Source organism: Molothrus aeneus, chromosome 2 (genome assembly GCF_037042795.1).
Source record: "Molothrus aeneus isolate 106 chromosome 2, BPBGC_Maene_1.0, whole genome shotgun sequence".
Taxonomy (NCBI): Eukaryota; Metazoa; Chordata; class Aves; order Passeriformes; family Icteridae; genus Molothrus; species Molothrus aeneus.
In genome coordinates, this window is record NC_089647.1 from 97,375,522 (window position 1) to 97,397,861 (window position 22,340).

At 40.7% G+C, this 22,340-nt stretch overlaps 1 protein-coding gene across 2 annotated transcripts in view; it reads right to left on the minus strand.

The window, feature by feature from the left end:
• MID1 (midline 1) overlaps window positions 1–22,340 on the minus strand; it is a 169,444-nt gene that overhangs the window by 118,710 nt on the left and 28,394 nt on the right. The window contains exon 1 of one of the 2 annotated variants that reach the window (XM_066545352.1): window positions 17,898–18,031. The exons of the other annotated variant lie outside the window; for it this stretch is intronic. The gene's annotated coding sequence lies outside the window, so the exon portion shown is untranslated. Of the gene's footprint in view, window positions 1–17,897; window positions 18,032–22,340 lie in introns of those variants that run through there. 2 annotated transcript variants of the gene reach the window in all.

Genomic DNA, 22,340 nt, shown 5'->3' on the forward strand with positions numbered 1-22,340 from the left:
CTTCCTTAACATTTTCTTCCTTACAAAAGGCTTCATATTTTCCTGCAGCATAAATTTGTATAAATTCTAAAATAACGAGGCTTTAATGAAATGTAAAATGATCACATCTGTAGGTAGCTCTTCGCTGCTGGCCATTCCTTAGAGTCTTTGCCATGCATGGCTCATTACACAGGAAACAGTTCTACTTTTCTTGTGCCCTACCCCCAGTTTGTATGTCCCATTCCTTCATGGATCATAACATCTGCCTTTTTATTCCTGGACTTTAAAACATCAAACTGCTAACCACATTTTAGTATTTCTTGGAATTAAGGGCATTTAATCACTACATTCAAGCAGCCAAACAGATCAGATGATATATGACGATTGGTTGAATAGGGAACACTTGTTCATCTTTTTCTCAGTGTTATGAATGCAGGAAAAACATAAGGTGTCATTTTGGAGGCTATAAAGAAAGCAGCATTCAAGCATAACTTCAAAAAGAGTTTTAGCCATTGAACCTCATCAGCTGAGGGCAACAAAAATTTCCCATGGATTTAAAATTCATAGAACTGGCAAATCTTTTGTAGAGACAAGGGGTAAAGTTCATGCGTTTCATAGCTTCACTAACTCCAAGAAACAACAGTGCCTTTATGTACTCCTGAGCTTTTCTATAGAAGAGATCTTTCCATGGTTAGCAGAGATAAGAAATAATGCAATGCAGATACAATACTCCCATACTTCTGAGAAGCATAACATCCTAAACACATTCATAAGCTTGGTCAGCAGATATTCCACAACTTTGGTTGAATTACAATGTTTTAACAGTAAAAACCTGTTTCCCACCTTGAAGAAACACTAGCTGCCTTTTGCAGTTCAGCTCCCTGTTAACTATGGAAAGAGACAGCTCTGCTCAGAACGGGTGCCTGGGAAGACAGAGCAAAGTCTGAATAATCAGGCCCCAATAGGGGTCTGACAACAAAGCCCAGAGGGGAAGTTAAAAGGATTAGCACTATAACACTGTTTAGCATTAGTACTCCTCTCTCCCAGTCTGACCCATACTCATCTTCCTCCTGCTAAGCCTATCCTTCACCATTTTTATGGTGCTTGGAATACCCAAGTTCACTCGTGTAGAACTTCACCTCCTCGCTTGAGGAGCAGCCACACCTCTGAGCCCTGTGAGCCCCTGAGCGCGGCTGGCTCATTAGCTGGATCTGCATTGCCACCACCTTCACTCAGGATGAGCCTGGCTTGGAGAGCTGCATTAGGGAAATGAGCAGCACAAATGCTAATTCAAGGATATCTGTGCCCTTGCAAAGTGGGAGCTGTGCTTGCTGTATATCTTCCTGGTATTGCTTTTGTTCAGGTCATGGGAATGTTTTTAAGCAACCTCCCAATCCTCTCCATTAATCAGGCTTGGAGTCACATCCCTGACTAATGCTGCAGTGCATGAAGTCTCATCCTCTCAGATTTATTAGCAGAGATGATGAGCTTTAGATGAGCACTTAATAATGACCTTCTGCTGCTAATGAAGTCTTTGGGGCCTGACTATAAGGAGTACAGTATGGGTAAAAAGACTTGTATAGTCTGGGTATTGGGCTCTCTGCATCAATCATTTCATTCTCCTGATCTGCTGTTAACAGGTCCAGCATGACTTGTTAATGTGGATACAGGCACGGAATATGCCAAAACCTTCAGGAAAATCTGACCAAAAATTTAAATGTGGGCAAGATTGGAAAGTGGGAAATGTGGAGTCTTGGAAATAGAATATACAGGAAAACATGAAATAATGGGAATGAGTGGGAAAAGACAGGAGATATTAATGACTGCAATCCTGGTTTATGAAGATAAAAATGTGTGGTATGAAGCAGGCAACATTTCCTTCCACAGGTAAGGTTCCTATTAGGATTCTTCCAGGGTGTAATACAGGTCTCAACCATAATTACATTCTGGATGGGAGAAATGCTTCAGAAGTCAACATTTTTGAAATTAAATTGTCAGTTTGTGCCCTCATTCAGCTCATCGTGATGAAATACCATTGAGCAGTTAAAATTCTGGTAAAGAAATCATCTCTGGCTGCCAGGAGACAGCATACCACTCTGCTAACCTTGGTTGGTCACACTCTCTAAAAAGGCCGAAATTCATCTCACCTGACTTTAGATCAGAAAAACAACATAAAGCAGGATTTTGCTGCATGTCTTATACAGCCATCTTTGAATGGGCTATAACAGATGTCAGGGAAAACAAAGCCTCCTCTAAATATTAAATTCCTGTTCATCTTATAAAGTAGAGGTGTCTAAAATATACAAGGATTTTATCATTTTATAGATTATAAAATCCTTGTAATCCTGGGATCCTTTCCTACTCAACAGGCATTTTAAGGAATCATTTTATCTTACAGTTTTTTATGGTTTTAGTGCAAAGAAAAATCTTATTCCTCAAGTACCCATATCCAGGACTACAAAGGAAGCTAATAGCATGTGGGCTAAGACATAGAAATTCCCATTGTCAGAAAACTCTCATCACAAAAGTACAACATATCCAGAGAATTTCCAGTTAAATCAGTACACTTCCTGGAATGCAGTCATGCATGGTTTAATCAAGTTTAGAATGCCTCATTTAAAAAAGGACCCTCATAATATTGCTTAAAACATGACCTATATAAACAAAAGGAAAAAAAGAAACATAGAATAAAAGTCTTTTCAATGCAACCCAGAGATCATATACTCCAACATCCCTGCTATGGCCACCAACAATAATAGATGACATTGTTCAAAGCCCCCTCCAGCCTGACCTTGAGCAGTTCTAATGATGGAGCACCCAAAACTTCTCTGGAAAACCTGTTTGAGTATCTCACCACCCTTATCATAAAAAATTCCTTCCTTACAGCCAATCTAAATGCACTCTCCTACAATGTAAAACTGTTGCCCCTTATCCTATCACCACACACTCTTCAGCTGTCTTGTAGGACCCCTTTAATTATTGAAAGGCCACAATAAAATCTTCTCTGAGCCTTCTTTTTCCAGGGTCAGAGAACAATCTCATTTCTCCCAGCCTGTCCTCACAGCAGAGGTGCTCCACTCCTCTAGGCACTTTTGCGACCCTCCTCCAGACCTGCTTCAACAGGTGCATGTCTTTCCTGTTTTGGGAACTCCAGAGCTGGATGCAGTGCTCCAGGTGAAGTCTCACCAGAGCAGAGCAGAGAGGCAAAATCACCTCCATGGACCTGCTTTTGATGCAGCCCAGGAAGCAGTTGGCCTCCTGGGCTGCAAGGGCAGACTGCCAGTTCATATCCAGCTTCTCACCCACCAGTAACCCAAAGTACTTGTCTTCAGCCTTGATCTCAATCCATTCATCCCTCTGTTTGTACTGATACTGGGTATTCCCCTGACTTGATTAAGTTCTTATTGGTCTACTCCTCAAGCCTGTCAAGCTCCCTCTGGATGGGTTCCCTTTCCTCATGTATATTAAATGAGTCACTGAATTTCTTCCAAATGTTTAATTATATGCAAATGCCTATGAATGCCTTTTAAATCTGTGTAATATCACACTTGGATTTTGTTAAAGTTGGTTTTAAAAGGTATGTCTTCTATAGGCAGCACAATCTTTTGCTGTCTCATTTTGTAAATACTAGTCCTGTCTTAAGAAAAAACAAACACCACTACCATTTAAATCTTTTTAATAAGGATGAGAGGAGAACACAGGAAACTAAGAGTACTATTGGATTTAAGGCAAGCATGAGATTTTCTTATTTTCTTTAAAATACCTACTGAAGATGCCTTTTCTCGATACCGTTTCTTCATGCTGTATTGACCTTGCTGAAACACTAACACAGTAACCCTTCACTTACCCTGACTTCTCAGAGAACAGCAAATGCTCAATATTATTTTCATTATTCTGTATTGTTATACCTAGATCAAACCTATGTTACAAAATATCTTTTACCACAATCTATTTAAAGCCTTTCATTACTTTTCTTCCTCATTTAAGTGAACATCCAACATAGCACCGGGAGGCTTCAGCTCTTTATGTCAATCCATCCATCATTTGAAGACAGATTATGCAGATGATAAGGATTAGTTATGCAAGGTATTTTTGGGAAAGACGTGATTCTGCAGGTCCCTTCTTATATATCTCCTCCCTTTTTGATAAAATTAATAAGCTACATATTTAGACCCAGACACCTAAAATTCAGTTAAGTAAGGTAGATAAACTCATGTTCAACTCATGTATTTAAAATTTTCACTCCGTTGTTTTTGCACATCAGTTTTCAGACTGAAGTTCCTGTGTTTTGCTGGGGCAATTGCTGAGGTTTCTGTACCTAAGCTGCTCCCTGATGCTTTCCACTTAAATGCAGGAAGTCTTTGCTGAACTTCTGGGCACTCTGGAGGGAAGTATAAACAGGTATTAGAAAACTAGCAGCATAAATTGATTTAGACTGTGTCCTCTCCCCGAGGTGAATAAAGAACATTATAGTGGCTGACATGAAAGTAGATCAGCCTATGTTTTTAGATTGGGAAAACTGGAGGCCACCACCCAAACAAGCTGAATAATAAATTCCTCAGTTGTAGTGTGGACATATGGAAATGTAACAGACCACAGACTGACCCAAGTCCAGGATTCCTGGCCCAGCACATTTGCATTTAAAAGATAAAGATAAATCTGCAGAATATTAAAAACACAGCATTGTACCAAACCTTTGAAATGATGCTTTAAACCACAGCCAAGTTATGGCATGGTAAAACATCTGTGAATTATTTCATCCACTGAAATAAAATGCTCTGAATCTTTGGAAAACATGGTCAGTTCATTTACATGCTCAGAGTTAAACTGATAATACATCTAGAGGCCAGACAGAAATTTCTAAGGTCCGATTTGGAGATTTAGATTATTTTATGGAGCAGCTTTTCTTAGTATGAGCATTGTCGACTTCCTATTCATTTGCAATTTCCCGCAATTTTCCCCAAATTTCTCTGCTAGTGCAAGAACACTAGCAATTTATCTCCCTCATTCTGAGCTATTCTGGAAGCTTTTATGGCTTTTGATGTTTTGTACCATCTCCCTTAAATATTTTCTGAGATACTATGACTCATTTCACTACTTCTATAATTAAGATTTGGAGAGTGGATGTTCCTTGTGCCCTTTTGAGCTACTGGAATCTGATTTTCCCATTCTCCTTATATCTGTCAAATTTCTTCTGCCCACATAACAAAGTAGCATGGCACGAAGTCTCTTAATTCATACAAACAGGCTTATACCAAGAATCTTCTTGTATTTCCTTTTTTTAAAAACTGGAGTCTTTCAACAACAAGAAAGTAGAAACAAAACCCCCAAATACTATAGTTTACCTCTGTGCCAATTTGCATCTTGTCTCTGAAACAAGAGTTGACAAGTCCAACATGTGTGAGAAATAACTGCTATTCAAAATTAAGCTCTGGAAATGGTGACTGACATAGAGCCAGGCATTCCTTTAGCCAAGGGAATTATCAACTATAGACCAGCCAAAATAAACTCAGAAATTTCCTCTGGGTGTTAATCACTCTGAGTATCGTTCTTTCCCACACACTGGGCAAAGTTTCTTGACCTTCTGATTTTTGAGCAAAATCACCCCTATTAATTAAATAATTTGTCCATTATCACCTGAAGACATATGTAACCTTTTCACCCCACACAAGAGAGAACACACTAAGTAAATAAATGTCTATTCTAAATATGAGCAAATCCCCAAGCTTGTTTCATTTCCTGCAGTGCATATGCCATCCCAGCACTGCTTAGTGTAGATCTGCACAACATAACACATTAACACATCTTTTAAATCTCCTATGAATGTCTTTGCACAGAACTTTCAAATGAAACAGTCCAAAGCTAGGAAAATTAATTACAATTGACCTTACAGCTATAATGCCTGGACTTATGCTTGGCCTGAAGTACAGCACTGCACATCTGTCCATATCAGACCACTTAGGTTATATACCTTTCATGGTGTGTTTTACTGCAGTGACAACATCAAATGTCTTTATCACAAAAAAATAGCTTTTCCCATGGAACTGCAATCATAAAATTGTGGGGAAAAGCTTTGGAATTGTCACTTCTGCAGGGTGATTCTTTATTCATGCAGTGGAAGATCTAGAAACTCATCAGGAGTAATGCTCTTACAAATGGAACAGAACCCTTTTTTACCAGCATCTTAATGCAAAAATTATTCTCAGAATTTTTTACATTGGTGCTGCCCCAGAAGCCCAGCTAACAAATTTCAGAAATGAAGATGTCGAAGTTATTGGTATATTTGACTTTTTAAAGGATTACATGTACCTCTAGCCCTCATGGACAAGGTTTCATCATCTGGTAGAGACCATTTATTTGCACACACGACATAATGAACTCAAGACTGAAAAAGTCAGAAGCCTTACAGCTTGATGAGAAAACTAAGCCTTATATTTTAGCTGCTTTTTACAGACATTAAAATACCCAACACTCCAGAAGACTCTTGTGATTTTTAAAAAGACATTGCAAAAAAAAGCTTGCTAGGAAAATAGTTTTCTAGAGGATTTATAAAACAAAACTCCATTGATCATCCCATTACACTGCAATGCAAGTGTGAAGAACAAGTACCACTGGGAATGGTTCTTTCAAGAGGAGAAAGGTCAGACTGTTTCCATGGAGGTTCTAAGTGTTTAATCCCCTTTGTAAGCCTTCAGAGGTCTTCTTTATCCTCTTTACCTTTCTGTCTTCTACCTTCCTTCTCTTTGTCTCCAAGATCTTGAAGTTTTTGTAGTAATCCTCTCTTTCACTGGTGCTTACCACAGCAAGTTCTGACTTTGTACCACTGAAAAATCCTATTTTCATCCTCAAGATTTTCACACAAGGTTCATTCTTGATTTCTGGATAAAGCCTGCTTCCTCTGCTTTCCTAATGCAGTTGGAAGAAGACAGATGGTTAATCTTTTCCTTCTCTGCAGACTTCCTCCTGGTCTCCTCTCCTACACAATTGTTTTCCCTCTGTGCCTCTCTCATGTACTTTATTTTCTAAGTAACCTAGTCGAGTCTCAGGAATGCATCCCAATATTTTAAAATGTACTTCTCTCAAGAAAAGTAGAGTTGCTTCCCCTGCTATTATGTAGGAATAACACAAACAGCCAGACCTTCCCCTTTCTTTCCTTTCCTTTCTCTTCCCCTTCCTTTACCCCAAGTCCCTCAAAAAAGCAAACACACTTAGATGTTCCTTGGCACAGCACCAACCAATGGCACAAACATCTGCCAAAAGATGTTCAGAAAGGCTAGAACAGATTTTCTATCTTAGGATTTTTCAAGAAAAAATTGAAAATCCAGTTCAGTGTTAGAAGGACAGGAAAAGAGGAGAAAAATCAATTTTCTTCTCCTTTGTCATGATCAAGCTTCCAGCTTCACACTGATAGGGCCAGGAGTTATACCTCACTGATGAAGTTAAATCCACGTTTGAAAAAGGGGAGGGATTGAGACAACATTTCCTCTCTCTTTCGCATTTACCCTATAGTTTTGAGAGGTCTAGTGTTCAGATATCTGGAGAAGGAGCAGGAGGCCAAAACCTGGGGACAGAGAAGTGAGGAGGCAGTAACAGAAAACCTAGAACAGTGTCAGGGAGGGGGTCAGCAAGGCTCAATACAAAGAGCTAAAAAAAAAAAATAATTGGACTAAGAAAGTGTACTGGAATTAATCTGAAAACTCAAGGGAGCATTAGGCAAAAAATCAGCACCGTTGGTTATTGGTCTCTTTTGGTGCATACCTGCATCATCAGCTCAAGATAAATGGGGAAATAAAGTGCATTGCTCTATAAACCTGTTTTCTCCAGTAACAGTTTCCAGATTTTCAAGACCAAAATGACACAATCTGTCTTCCTAAAGCTAACTCTTCTACAATATTTAGAAGTATAAAATCATAGAAACGCACAATAGAAAACAGCATGGAAATAGAAAAATTAGACAAAATCCATGATCTAATACCCCAGGACTTCTGGTCCAGAAAGACAGATGATGCTGCAGAAATAACTAAAGCCCTTTGTGAGCAATCATGCAATAAGATGAACTTAAACAAGGAAAATTTGGGGGCTTGTTTTTGTTTTGTTAGGTTGGCCAGGAAGATCCTCTTGGAGACTGTAAAGTAACTTTATCAACGAAGCCATAATGTGAGTTTAAACAAAGATAAATGTAATGTTCTGTACTTGGAAAGAAGTAATCCCAAGCATCAGCACAAACTGGGGACTGATGGGCTGGAGCAGAATCTGCTGAAAGGGACCTGGGGGCAGTGGCAGGCAGTGGAGCCAGCAGTGTGTCCTGGCAGGGAAGGGGGCCAGCAGCCTCCTGGGCTGCTCCAGAAAGAGTGCAGTCAGCAACCCAAGAAATGTGGCTATTTCACTCTTCTGACAAGGTCACACCTGGAATACTCTGACCACTTGTGGCCCCTCAGCTGCAGAACTTGAGAAGGGCCCAGCAGAGGCCACTGGGATTATTGGGGTGTTGTAGCACTTGACACATGAAGGAAGGCTGAAGGAAACAGGTTTACTCTGCCTGGAGAACAGAAGGTTCAAAGGAGATCTAATCACACTACTTGAATATCTATAGTTAGTTATAGAGGAAACAGCTACTCTCTAGACAAGAATGCCTGCTGACAGAAGAAAGGTAATGGGCATGAAGTGCTGCAAGAGAAATCTGTCTAGATTGAAGGGGGGAAAAAAGAAAAAAGAAAATTGGAAGAGGCTGCCAGGAATGCAGTGGGCTCTCATGCGCTGGAAATTCTCAATACTGTTTGAGGAAATTGCTGTAGCAACCTGTGCTGAAGAGAAGGTTGGGCCAGATAATCTCCAAAGTACAGTGAGAACTTTCCATGAATCCCTGCACAGTCTTTCTAGCTATGTGAATCGTCTTGTCAGCCCACAACCATCATCTTCCTCATGCATGAGGCTTTCGCTACTCTAGAGATATGTGATATGTATTTCCAGTCATTGCTAATCCTTCATAAGCAGTTTACACTTTAGTTCCACTTAAAAGAAGGAGGCACATGGGAGGCAATAGCAGACTCCTACCCTGATGATTTTTTTTGCAGTCCAGACATTCAAGGAGAGTTAAATGCAGGAGGATTTTTAACCTTCAGTAATAAGGCTTAATTAGGGATCAAGAGCAAATGTTATAGCAAAGAAGAGGCACCTCTGAACACACATTGATATTGAGCTTTTGTTCCAATTAAGCGGGTTAACAAGGGATGTAAGAGCATTTGCATCTCAAGTACGCTCAAAGAATTCAGATAGCTATTACAATTTTTAATTTTACTTGAGCTGAGAATTCTAAGTAGGACCTTTGGAAGATTAGATGCATTTGTGCAGAAATTGTGAAGAACTTGTACAGATTTTACTTAGCTCATTTTAACACTGAAAGAAAAAAGCTCATGCTGAAACTCAAGAATAAATTTCTTATTATTCAAGAAAATAGGAATTTTTTTTAAATTGCCAAAAAATTTGGGAAAGAAAGCCTGTTTTTTGCTCTCACACCACCTGATCTGTTCAGCATTTGTCACAAAGATGTATATTGAATATTTTGAACGGGGGATCTGCCTGACCTCCCCAATAACACTGACTTCAGCAGAAACAAAATCAGGTTTCAGAGCTACCCATTTTGGACCAAGAAATATTGAGAAGCAAAAGGGGCAACCTTGCCATACCCTACATTTGTTAAACACAGTAAGAGGCATAGCTGTGAGAAGGTAGGTAAAGCTAAGGAACAGACGGAGCTTTCCTTTGCTAACATTTACCAAAGTACTGCAACAGCAAAATTTTTCCATTAGAGCAAAGAACATCTAATTCCCTGGTTGCTCCCTGATGTACCACAACTTGAGCCCTGGCAAATGTCTTACAAGTCCAGATGGCAGCAGAGGGAAAAACCAACACGAATATAAATATGAAGGAAAGGGCTTGTGATTTTGATGAAGACTAAAAAAACACCTCATTTTTCCCAAGAGAAATACTGAGGACTTTGAATGAGACCTTATTCTTCTTACCAGGGAAGAATATGGTGTGGTTCCTTTAAGCCACTCTATTTTACATAAGCATCTGGGTAAAGTTAAAAATGAAGGGTCTTAGCAATTAAAAACCTCTGTGGAAAAGGTGTACATGGTTACATGTGTTAGCATAGTTATTTTATATTCATGAATTTTACTGAGTTTTAAATACAAAGGGGACAAGATGCTTTTCAGAATTTGTAGCTATAATTTTGCTGTGACTAAATTTACTGCTTTTTGTTATACAGAGGACATATATGAAAGGGAAGCTGGTTTCAGGAGGTTTTTGTCTTGTATCAGTTTTCCTCGGATCTCTAGAATTAGCCGGAAGGATCCTTTTAGAGACCTAGTAAATATATAAAATATTAGGACAACACTGCAATGCAAAAAGGATGTTAAATTGCTCATCCAAGGAGATGACATAACAAATACTGACATAATTTCCAAGCAGCAAAGCAAAACTAGGTCAAATCACATTGACCTATCTAACATAATAAGCCCTTTTTTTTTCAGATTTTTACAATGTAGACTGTGTCTCCAGGCATTAATGTCCCCTGTTATCAATGTATAGCGTTGTCACTCTGCTTTAATGTCTTATCACCATGTTGTGTTAATTAGACCAAAACAATACAATGCACTTTTGAACTGCTTAAATCCCAGTTTGAAATTTCTGTCCAAACTATAATTCTGAGGTTTCCCACTTAGAAGTGAAGTCATTAATCATCTACCTATTTCAATACGTGCTGGTGGGATAGGGCAAATTTTGACCTGTATGGTTAAAACCTAGGCTTCCTGAGTTGTTCAGAATGAGGCCCATGTAGCTAGCAGTTCTCAGTGAGGAAATGCATGCTGGTATTGATGGCATTTGGTACAAGGCACAAGCAATGAACACACCATCTCTTGAGTATTGCATGGACAAACCTGGTCTGTGCTTGACAACATGTCCCTGCCCAAGAGCTGTGTCCACGTGCCCTGAAAGGAACAGTCCTTTTCCTTGCCCAGGCTGCCCAGGGCAGCTTTCCCTTCCCCTATTCTTGCTGTTCCTCTGCATATCAGATTTACAACTTGCGTATTTTTCAGTGAGATTATTTACAGAGTTGTGTAGGCTTCTGCCTACAGCCTCTTGCAATTCCAACAAGAACAGAAGCACAAGTAGTAAGAGAGAGGTCTGTCTGTATCCCTGCATCCAGAGCTGAGGTGGAACCAGAGACCAGGCTGAGGGCTTGAGATTTCACTGCCCAGGGAGCTGGAGCTGGTTCCAAAGGAGGAAAAAGCAGAGGCAGACCTGGGGTTGATCCACAAAGGAGAAGCTGTCAATAGAGTGTACATCTTCCATGTAAAATACATACAGATTTTGCAATAAGGGTATAATATTAGGTACAATCCAATGATATATCCAAAACCCCCTCCAAAACTTTTGAAGCTTGCTTGGTGATGAAAAGATCCTTAAAACTGGGTTGCTGGCTGTTTTAATGATGAAGTGGCTAGATGTGGCAACTCAAATTCAAAATATAAATTATGAAAAAGTGTTTCTTCGTCCTTTTTTTTTTCATGTCTCCAATTGCCCCTCAGGAAGAGAATTCCCCAAACTAAGACACAAAGCAAGCCAAATTAAAAAGAGAAAAAAGAAAACCACAAAAACCAAACCAAAAATCCTACCCTAAACAAAACCCCAAATCAAAACAAAATAAAAACCAAAAGGGATCATGTTTCCATATGGAATAACTACTAAAAAAAAGAATGGAATTATTTTGAGAACAATTTTGCCATAAAATATTGCTTTCTCGGTATTTTTTGAAAAAAAATCATCAGTCTCAGCTAGTGCCTCAAAAAAAGGTAAAAAAAAAAATAAATAAAGGGAGATCCCAGAGACCCAGAGATGGTGTGGAGGGGGAGGGAGGGTCTCATCTAAGCAAGCTGTGCTTTACCTGATTCTGCAAAGTGCATCAGCTTGCCAGAAGCACAAATGAGTCTGCCCTACCACTCTGGTGTGTGTGTCTGGGGAGGGGATCTCTCTAAGCTCCTGCTGCAGTTGTTCAGTAATTAAATACCTGCAGACCCAAAGAGAGGAATCAATGCCATCAGTCCTGGGCACCTGCTCAGACACTGAGCCCCACAGGTGTACAGGGAGCACAGGACAGCCTGGGAGAAGAGTGATGGGAAGATGTTGCTGCCACCAAAGGCATGAGAAATATGTTTGCCTTCCTGACCCAAAATGTGCAGCAACTGTCATAACCTGTCACCAGCTCTGGAGGCATAAAATGTTCCTCCATAAATATTTTCCTTAAAATCTATCACACTACAATAAAAAAAATCCTATCAGCCCCATGGATCTTCTCATTTACTGTCCTTTTATTCCTTTTACAGGAATAAAAGCCTGGAATTTCTTTTATTTGTTTTATTATCTTAAAATTGTTCTTGCACCCAGTTATCTCAACACTTATTCAATCAACAAAGTTGATAAAACTTTTTGGGCCAAACAAACATTGCTTCCTTGCCAGCTTTTTTTCTCCTCCCACATCCCCCGGGAAGATATAAATACTAATGATAAAAAAACATGACATGACAGCAAATGGGAAAGAATTTTAAAGAATTAAGAACTATTTTTACTGTTTAGAAAAGAGATCAAAATCAGCTTCTCACCCTTTAGCACTTTTCCCAACTTTCAGACAGGCTGGATTCTGCACGGCAAGCCAGGGATCTCAGGGATATGCAGTAATTCCTTACAGCTTGCTAAAGCATTACAAGCTCTAAGCTGCACGACTGTAATAAAGACTTTGAACCAAAAACAGGCTAAAGAATGAAATACCCTATGAAGTCTGAAATTCACTTCAAACAAAACGCCAGCACACATCCAAAAGGCAATTAATACAACGGTGTGAATACTTGTCTGCTCCTTTCCCTCCACTCATTCTTCACCCACAGACAAATTAAACTGTTTCTCCAAATGCTGAAGCACTTTCTGAGCCTCAGCAGATTCCCTGAGCATTCACCACCGTGAGCTCCTTGTTCCCAGCATTTCATTTTCCTTGAGCCCAGGCTCCAGCAGACCCCTTACCTCTCGTGCTACTCTGTGGAGGGACTCTGAGGTCTGACAACTTTTTGCAGTGCTCAGAAGCTGCTGAGCCCCTCTGTGGCACTGCCTGCTTCCCTGTCCCTTCCAGGGGGGAAGCCCTGAGACCAGGCAGCGGTGGGAAGGCGGCAGCCAGCACAGCAGAGGGCTGGGCAGGCCGGAGGGAGGGAGCTGGAGACAGACCTCGTAAAAGGTGGGAGGCCTGGTGGGGATCATGGAGACAGAGATACACATCTAAATAATTCAGGCACTAATAAAAGCTTTAGGTTGGGCTCTGTTCAAGATGTGAAATGAAGCTGAATTTTGATGTATTTCAGGCTTCCATCAATGCAGAACGTGGTGTTACTTAATAACCTGACACTGAAAAACCAACATTATTTTAAAAGTATTCCACATAAAGTTAATGAGGAAAGTGGTTATGGATATGTATATTTGCAACTTTAGGTCGAAATTCTATCATAGGAAGATTTTGAGAGCTTCAAGTCTGACCTCTACAGGTAGGCTGCTGAAATAGGAACAGGGTCTTGGGATCGCAAATTGCACACAAAACTCCTACAAATCAGCGAAAGGTAATGGAGCAGATGCACTACTTAACATTACATTATCATCAGTGCCTCCTGAAGCCATATTTTAAAAACACAACTATTTGTATCATCATCTATGGGAATTTGGCTCCTGCAAATTTGGCTTCTTTTGCAAACTGCATAGACAGTGCAGCACCACAGGAAAAAGCACATCCAGCATGAATATTTTTACATTCAAAAGTGTAAATGGGTTATGCTCTGCTTTTTATTATCCCTCCCCCTTCCTCACCAATCTTCCACACAATCTACTCTTGCAGAGCTACAGAAACAAGCATTACTTTGAAACTGATAACATTCATTTGCTTTTTCAAAGCTGATGTTTTTAAATGCCCTGATTGGTGCCACCTTTTTCTAATCAGAACCAACCACTCTAACAAACTACCCTTTGTCAGGGGAACCCATCCCCTCTGTTCCCACCAACCTACAGCACATGTTGCTATAGCTACCCTGCATGTCTATTTACCACACAAGTGATCAAAGGGAGCAGACAACACACACATACACACACAAAAAAATCCTCACCAGGCTTCCTACCCAGCAAAGTCCAGTCACTAATTAACTGATACACTCCCAGCCTGCAGACTCTGTACACCTGTTTTCTTTATTCTGCATGGTACACACAAAAAAGGGACAGCATTCTTTAAGATGCTCTTTCTTCCCTTACAGGCCAAACAAACAACAAAACATCCCAGGATAAACTCTATAAGATAAGGCAAAGGATTACAGAACTTCAGGATAAAAATACAACTTTTCTACAGAAGAACACATTAGGAATTTTAAAAGGTATGCAAAAGAAAATAGGAAATAAGAAACACATGCTAAAAACTTAAACAGCTGAAAGGAAAGGGGGTGATTTTGAATTTTGCATATGTTTTGCACCGAAATTGTATACAGCCTTTGTTCACTTGGTGAATTATATGCACACTAAAAGCCATATGACTGCAGACACGATAAGTAATTGTAATGGTTTTATGTATCTTAGAAACATAGTTTTTCATTTTTAGGTGGCCTGTCAGTTAAGAGTTGTTTAGTTGAACCTCTTTATGTGACAAAGGGCTCAAGGCTCAAGACTGCCTCAATCAAAGTCAATGGTACTTCAACGGGAAGAGGCCAAAATAAGGAGCTGCATTTTTTGTCAATGACACTCCTTTGAGCTGCACTTCAGGGATATATTGTGGTTGAAAGGGAATGAAAATGAAGTATTAAAATTCATCAAACATTTGATTTTCTGTGAAGTAGGCTTAGGAAACAAAACAGAGCCCACAGTGCCCTCTCCAGTTCTGCGGCAAACTCAGGGAATCCAGCCTCAAAACTGTGTCCACCCTCACAAAAACTCCACCTTCATGAAGGCTAAGCACCTCTTTAGGAATTTCCATCACCTGCACATTTCCTTACTTTATAAATAACAAACTGAACTCAGTACTCTGCAAAGCAAAAAAAAAAAAAAAAAAAAGAAAAAAGTTACATCTATATTTTTTTGCAACTATGTAAGATACCCTTAAAATTGCACTTCTGCTTCCTAACATTAGTCTTACAGCACACACAAAAGGGTATATTTCATATTTCCTGTGATTAAACTTTTACTGGTACATTGTGATCAGCATAATTTCCCAGATGGGATAGAAATGTTCCTTCTTTTGTTGTTGGACCTTATTTGTCCAACAAATTAGGTAGGTTTATTCTATGAGACAGCAAGAAGACAGCTCTTGCTGAGATTTTCAATGATCAGCTACAAATTACTGCTTCTTTATACTCTCTCATTTACAAGTCTCAGCTCAGTATTTACACCAACCCCTTTGACCTGCTGGAGACTATTTGACTGGCACAGTAGTAAAGTAGGTTGAATCTTATCAACAGGCTGCATATTACATTTCTACAGTAATTCCTCCACTTCTATTGGGGAAATTAGTGCATTTTTCTTTCTCTGTGCTATTGTTCAGTAGCTGTGGGTTGCCCTTGGGTCAGATCAGTCATCAGCATAGTACATGGTTTCATTCCAACACCTGCAGTACACTGCCATATGCCTATGTCCTTGATAGTTAACTCTGCAACACCAAATTGAGCTATAGCTTCTACCAAGAGCCTCTCAAAGTGGGAGCACTCACTCCCAAAGCCTGTGAAGAGGAAGGAGTTAACCCACTCCCTCCCAGCTGGTGTAAGGATGAGGAAAGGATCACCAAGGAAGGGCAGAGAAAGCAACAGGACAGGTAGGGAGAGATGATTATAAGGTGGAAGAGAAGGTAAAAACGAGCTCTCTGTTGCTCTGAATAGGAGGGCCATGGAAAAGTCACCCTCTGCATATAACTTTCCAACTTTTAACAATTTCCAACTAGAAGCAGCGATGAGGGCTCCAACTTCACATGGCTTGCCTGCTTCTAAGTGTCAGCTGTACTGGATTCCCTAAACGTTTTATATGGTTACTTCACGGCCCATCACAACCTTCATTTCCCACTGAAACGGGAGTTCTGCTGACAGGGGCTGATGCACGCAGCAGCTCAGCACCACCCTGACCTCCAGCTCCCTGGGCTGTGTCCCTGGCCCCAGCAGTGCCCACACAAACTGAAACTATTTGTGCACAGCAAGCCAAGGGAAGGCAGAGGAATAGTCCCAAAGTGTTCCTCTGGCACGGAGAGAGAGGCGGCGCTGGGGCAGGTGTGGAACAGACCCTGCCCGGCGGGCGCGCCCCCGAGGAGCGCGGCGGGAGCGCGCAGCCCCGGACGGGCCGGGCCCGGCAAGAACCGGCCCGCCTGTGCCTGCTCCTTCCTCGGCATGGAATGTCTCCCATCCCTCCTCCTCTTCTGCAGGGTACGTGTGCGCCTTAGCCTCCCCCCTCCGCCCCCATTCTCTGTTAGCCTCATTCGCCTCGCTCTTTTAACCCCCCGCTTATGAATCTTCATTAACCCTGAAGCCTATTCTTTAGGTGGAAATATTTCAGGAGAGTGAAGTTCACGTTTCACAGAGCATTTTACACTTTATTATTGCCGTCCTGTAACGTTTCTGCTTCTTTTGCACTCCTCGTTGGTAACCCCCTGTGCCAAAGTACCCTCTTGTGGCGATAATGATTTTTGATGACTGCGTACATCCAGCTGACTGGCTTGGGTATATAAAATGTCCTTCATTGTGCTTTGCAAGGACAAGAATTTCTCTCTCTTTAAAGAGTGGTGATTTTGCTAGTGGGAGCAAGAAATACCTTTCTTCTTCTATCACCTGCATTTTTCTTCACCCTTCCTCACCTCCTGTAACTTAGAGAAAATTGGCAAGGAAGCTGGGATTTCCCACCATGGTTTCAGAAAGCGAGTGTAAAACAAATGTTCCATTTGCACTACAGGTGCAAAATCCTCACACATGCATTTCCTGGACATGTACTATAAAAGTCCCCCTGAGAACTGAATGAATGACACCCACACAGAAAAACCTAGATAACTTCTATTACCTCTTATTTATTTATTGCCTACCCAAAAAATAACATATTATGAGCAAGTTTATGAAGTGGTCTGGCTTTTTAAACTGGGACAGATCTTTCAATGATACAGCCAGTTGTTCTTCCTCCCACAAGGCTCTTGTAAGTGTACATTGTTGCTGTAAAACTATAAAAAACAAGAATCAAAAACATTTTGCCACTGTGCTTTATAACTGTGAGAATGAAAAGAAAAGCTCCTTTTGTCTCCTCAGGTGAATAGAAGTCTTTAAAAAAAACCTAATTTGAATAATCTTAGAAAAAAATCCCTAGAAAACCCATCTCAAAGTACTTTTGTGAAGCTGCAAGACAGCTTGAAACTACTACGTTTTAAAACAATCAGAAGATTAAAGCATTGGCAGGCAAGGAACTCACGCAGAGCTGTTTAATAAATTATCCTTGGGCTGAATTATTGGCATATTTAGGCTTATAACACAGCAAGTTCTTTCGCATGTCACAAACAGGGCTGCGAGACAGCCTACACAATGCCCTTAGACCATGGCAAACTGGAATTGATTTACATAGCTCGCAAACCGCTTCCATGCTCCCCGCGAGTCCAAAACGCACCATGACTTGCCTGGCATCCCTTCCCTGCCTACCGGGGGAATTAGAGAGGCAGGGATGCCTCCCCCAGGGAGGTGGGGGGGGAAAGAATTTTTTTTTTTTTTCCCACCCGGAAACTTACAATTATAAGAAGAAAATAAAGAGGGGGGGGAAAGCAGCGGATTTCGGCAGGGGTTGGGAGCGGTGGTGGCCGGAGCCGGCGGGCAGAGGCTCCTTACCTGCCTCATGGTGAGATTCCCATCATCCATCCAGCCGGCCAGGGCTGCTCACTCCGCGCTGCTGTCGGCAGGGCACAAATCCATCAAGTTTCCCACCGTAAGCAAGTTTCCCTCCCTCCTCTTTCCTGTCTATTATTTCCCCCCCCCCCCCCCCCTTTTTATTCTTGGCTAGGGGAGAGCCCTAAGACAATGTCAAGTTTCCCAACCTTCTTTGCCCAGCCTATGAAAAGTCGGCGGCAGGGAGGCAACTGTCCGGCCGGCTCTGATTTCAAACCCAGCCCAGGGATGGAGCAGTTGGCTGTGGAATGGCCTCGCCAATCACGGGGAAGGGGAGGGCGGCAGAGCACATAAAGGCTGCTGCCTACACGCGGATTAGGAAAGCTTTCAAGGATTTAAAAGACTGAAAGCAGCTGGAAACAGTGTCTAGGGCTACAAAGAGGGAAGTCAATTTGCGGTGTAAGAGATTATTCCCATTCTCATGTAACTGCTCCGGGTCTGCTCGAAGCTTAGCCGACTCCCAGGCAAGGATATGTAAATGCCCAGCTGAAATTACTGCAGCATCAGAGTGATGCAGGAACGCTCGACAGCCGCCCCGTAAAGTGGCGATATCCCGTCTCCAGAAGCACCGATTTCCTCATGTCAGATTAAAGGGAAAATTACATCATGACAAGAGCAGGAAGCAAAATTCCGTTTGCCATTTACATTAAGGGCAAGTGCCTTTCTGTTGGAAGGAACGAAAATACATGTGTGGGTCCGTAGGCTATGGAAATGTTTTGTTGCAAAGTTTTATTTATTTTAGTGGCAAACGTTTTATCATCCCTATCTTCAGCCTGCTTTCCCTTCTTTAGGGAGGGTCGTTTCCTCATTCCTGAAGCTGAGGTTTTTCATGCAAGATAACACTGGACTCGAAATGCAACTTCAAAGAAAAAAAAAGTGTTTTGCTTTGTTTAGTTTTTTAACGAGATCAGCTGCTATCTGCTGCCCCTCGGTGGCTTTCATTAAAATCAACAAAGAAAAGACAAAATCAAAAATCTCAACTCTGAAGTGCCATTGCTGTTTGAGTTACACTTTTCATAGAATTATAGAATTGTTTGGGTTAGTTCTAAATTTCTGGAGTTAAAAAAAAACCAACCCAAAAACCAAAAAAAAACCCCAAACAAACAACAACAACAAACCAACCAACCCAACAAAAAACCCCCACAAACAAAAAAAAAACAGAGAAGTGCAAGCCTGCAAACTGACACCAGCCAATCTTCTCCAAAGTGGAGAAGGCTTCTGACTTTTCTAACTTACTATCAGCTCAGAAGCCTGTTAGTTATTCTGTTCTGTTCTTAATGGAAATCTGTCTTTTGATCTTAGGGAACAATCAGGCAAATCTGATGCCTGAAGTAAAGTCCCAATATCATGAATTTGCTTCATGGTAGGCTTTATCTACCAATGAAAAAATTAGCCACTAACCATAAAAACCCTTAGCAGTTCAAGTAATCTTATTGAATTGAGTTACAGAAAAAAAAAAAGTTACAATGATATATTTGCAGGACTTTAATTAAAAGCTTCCAAAAATAGATTTCCTTTTAATTTATGATAAGCTCCAGCAGTGGGTATGTCACAGGAAAAGAAAGAAAAGATCTGAAATATGTACTTATTTGTTTTTCCATTTAAAGGCAATAATGATTTTTCTTGCAACTGAAAGAAATAAAGGAGCTTGCATAACATTGGCACTGTCTAGGTCATCCACGGCATGGTTTGAGAGAAAACTTGACTGAAACCACTACTGGAATTTATCCAGGTCCAACTTTATTCTTGCCTGGCCTGTGTCCTCAGAAGGAAGGATCCAATTTTATGTTTTAATATACAACACCAGCCATCTCCGGGGATCAGTATAACAGCTGCACAGGGGTAAGACAAACCACTTTCTCTAGCCAATGTGGAGACAAGTGAGTGATGCCCCAGTGATGGTCTAGCACTGCACACTTGCACAGCAGCTTGAAGCAGCTGCAATGCAGAGTGAGGTACATTAAAAGCACTTAGCAGGAATGCTTGTCCTCTGTTCCCCAAGCATAGCTCGGGGACACGTGTCACTTAAAATGAGTATGTGGTATGTGAAGACCTTTTACTACTTTAAATCTAGGAGAATCCTCTCCAGGATGCATTCAAAGGAAATATAAATTTACTTTTTCAAAATAATTAGAATATTAGGGGTAAACTACCCCGGTGAAGAGGATGTGGTAAAAAGTTCAAAACTTACAAAATTAGTAAGGATTATAAAGGATTTACACAAAACCCCTATATTTGATTTCAGGGTTTTAAGAAGGGGGTTATTAGGACAGCTTCAGAGTTTAACATGGGAACAGAGCAAAAGTTTCTGTAAGAACTCAAACGTTATAAAGATAAAACAATTGTGTAATTTCTCTGTAAATGCAGACACCTTTTCTCATATAACATGCACAATTTACAGAACTGGGTGGGTACTGCATTTTACTGAAAACCCAGCAGAATGCGGCATCAAAAATGAGTGGATTGTATAGGACGAAAACTCATTTCCAGCATCAGCAAAAAATTGAAACCATTAAAATTGATGACCTATGTTCAGGGTGGGGTGTGGACTATTTTTTTAAAATCCAGAGTCATAGAGCTCCTATTCTATTTATGCCATTCACTTTCCACCTTTGAGGAATGTACTTTGTGATTAACCCACACTCATTTGCTGGAGTTTTTTGGTGTAGTACAGTTTTTGTAGTCCAGACCAAGATGAGTCTGCACCAGCTGCAGGGGGTGCAGTGGTATTATTACACACAGTGGATTCAGAAAACTGGGTCCTGCACTTCACTTCCTAGAGTACTCTGAGTGACACAAGAAGAAAAGAGAGGATTGGTATCTGAGGTGGTTTGAGGGTAGCAGCATCCAAAGACACAGATAAACAGCTGGATATGAGGAAAAAGAATTGCTGTCTGGGATGCAAGAAGACAGGTGCTGGTTTTTACACCTTCCTCAGAAAATCAGATTTCCTATCTATAACCCAAGTGTATGTGTGTGCATGAGAAAGCCCTGTGGTGTTTGGGAAGTAAAAGGAGATTCTATCCCTGACAGGAAACCTTTACAGTCTGTTCAGTGGAACCAGTGGAGGTAAGAGCAGCCAGAGGAGCTGATGCCAGGTGTAAGTTCAGACATCACTGGGAGCAAAGACCTGTATAAGCCAGACCAAAGTCATGGTAGAGACCACCATAGTTTTAAAGGATTCTTATTGATTAATCCAAGTTAAAAGTAAAATGGCTACATGCACACCAAGCCATTGGCAGTTTTACATTATGTGAACACTGGTTATCAGCAGTTATGGTCACATATCCCTCTTATCAAACCCCTTGGAGTTATGAGTGACACACAAATACCAAAGTAGCTCTGACCTTGCTGCTCACTGTGGATGCCTGTCCCAGTCCTTATCACACACCAAGCACTCCCAGACACAAAGGGCAGACACACAAGCCCTCCATCCAGCCTCATGTCTCAAGCATTTTGTTGCCCCCTTCACTAAAGTAAAATCAAGGCAGGATAACTTTAGCTGGGCTTCCATTATTGGCAGCATTGATCAGGAAGATCTTCAGCATGGTTCGTGCTGTTCTGCTCTTGATTTAGTAAAAGTAGCCAGCAGGCACTTGTGAAAACTCAGGCTCTTGAGTTCTAACTAAAAATCCTGCCTCCTTTTGCTACTTAAGACAAAGATATAATGTTAGAATGTGTAGTGAGCCAGTCTATGTAGTCAAAAAGCTTTGAGAGTTCCTATAAATGTGCAGAAAACCTCACCACTGTAATACCAGTTACAAATTGTACATTATGTAAAAATATTACACATTTTTTACAAAGACATAGTAAATTAGGTGTTGAGTACTCTTTGTCAGCACATCAACTATTTCTTAAAATGTTCATCTAAATTTAGTGGGAAGAGGCTTAGTTCAGTTCTTATCAATACAGTGTGCAGTTTTGAAGGTTTTAAGTTGTAACAAGGCAAAGACAAAAATCTTGATACCAAAAATTTATCACTGTTTCAGAATCTGAAAATTTTGCTCACTGATTTTTTAACTAAACCTTCCTTATCTACTGTCATTGTTTATAATAAATTACCAAACACAGGAATTATTTTGAACTGGGATCAAATGCAAAACAGCCTAATGTGGACTCACTCAGTTGCTGGAGTTTTTTTGGTGTAATACAGTTTACGTAGTCCAGACCAAGATAAATCTGCATCAGCTGCAGGGGGAGCACAGAACAGGAAGTGGCAAAAATTACTTTCTCTCATTAGCTGAATTCCAGCTGCCATGGAAATCCTCCTGGGCCCAGAGAATTTAATATACACTAAAGACAGAGAACCACTCCATTTCTTTTACTGAGCTGCACCAAACAAAGACAGACCAGACCCCAGGATCTGATTATAGGTAGGAGTGAAAG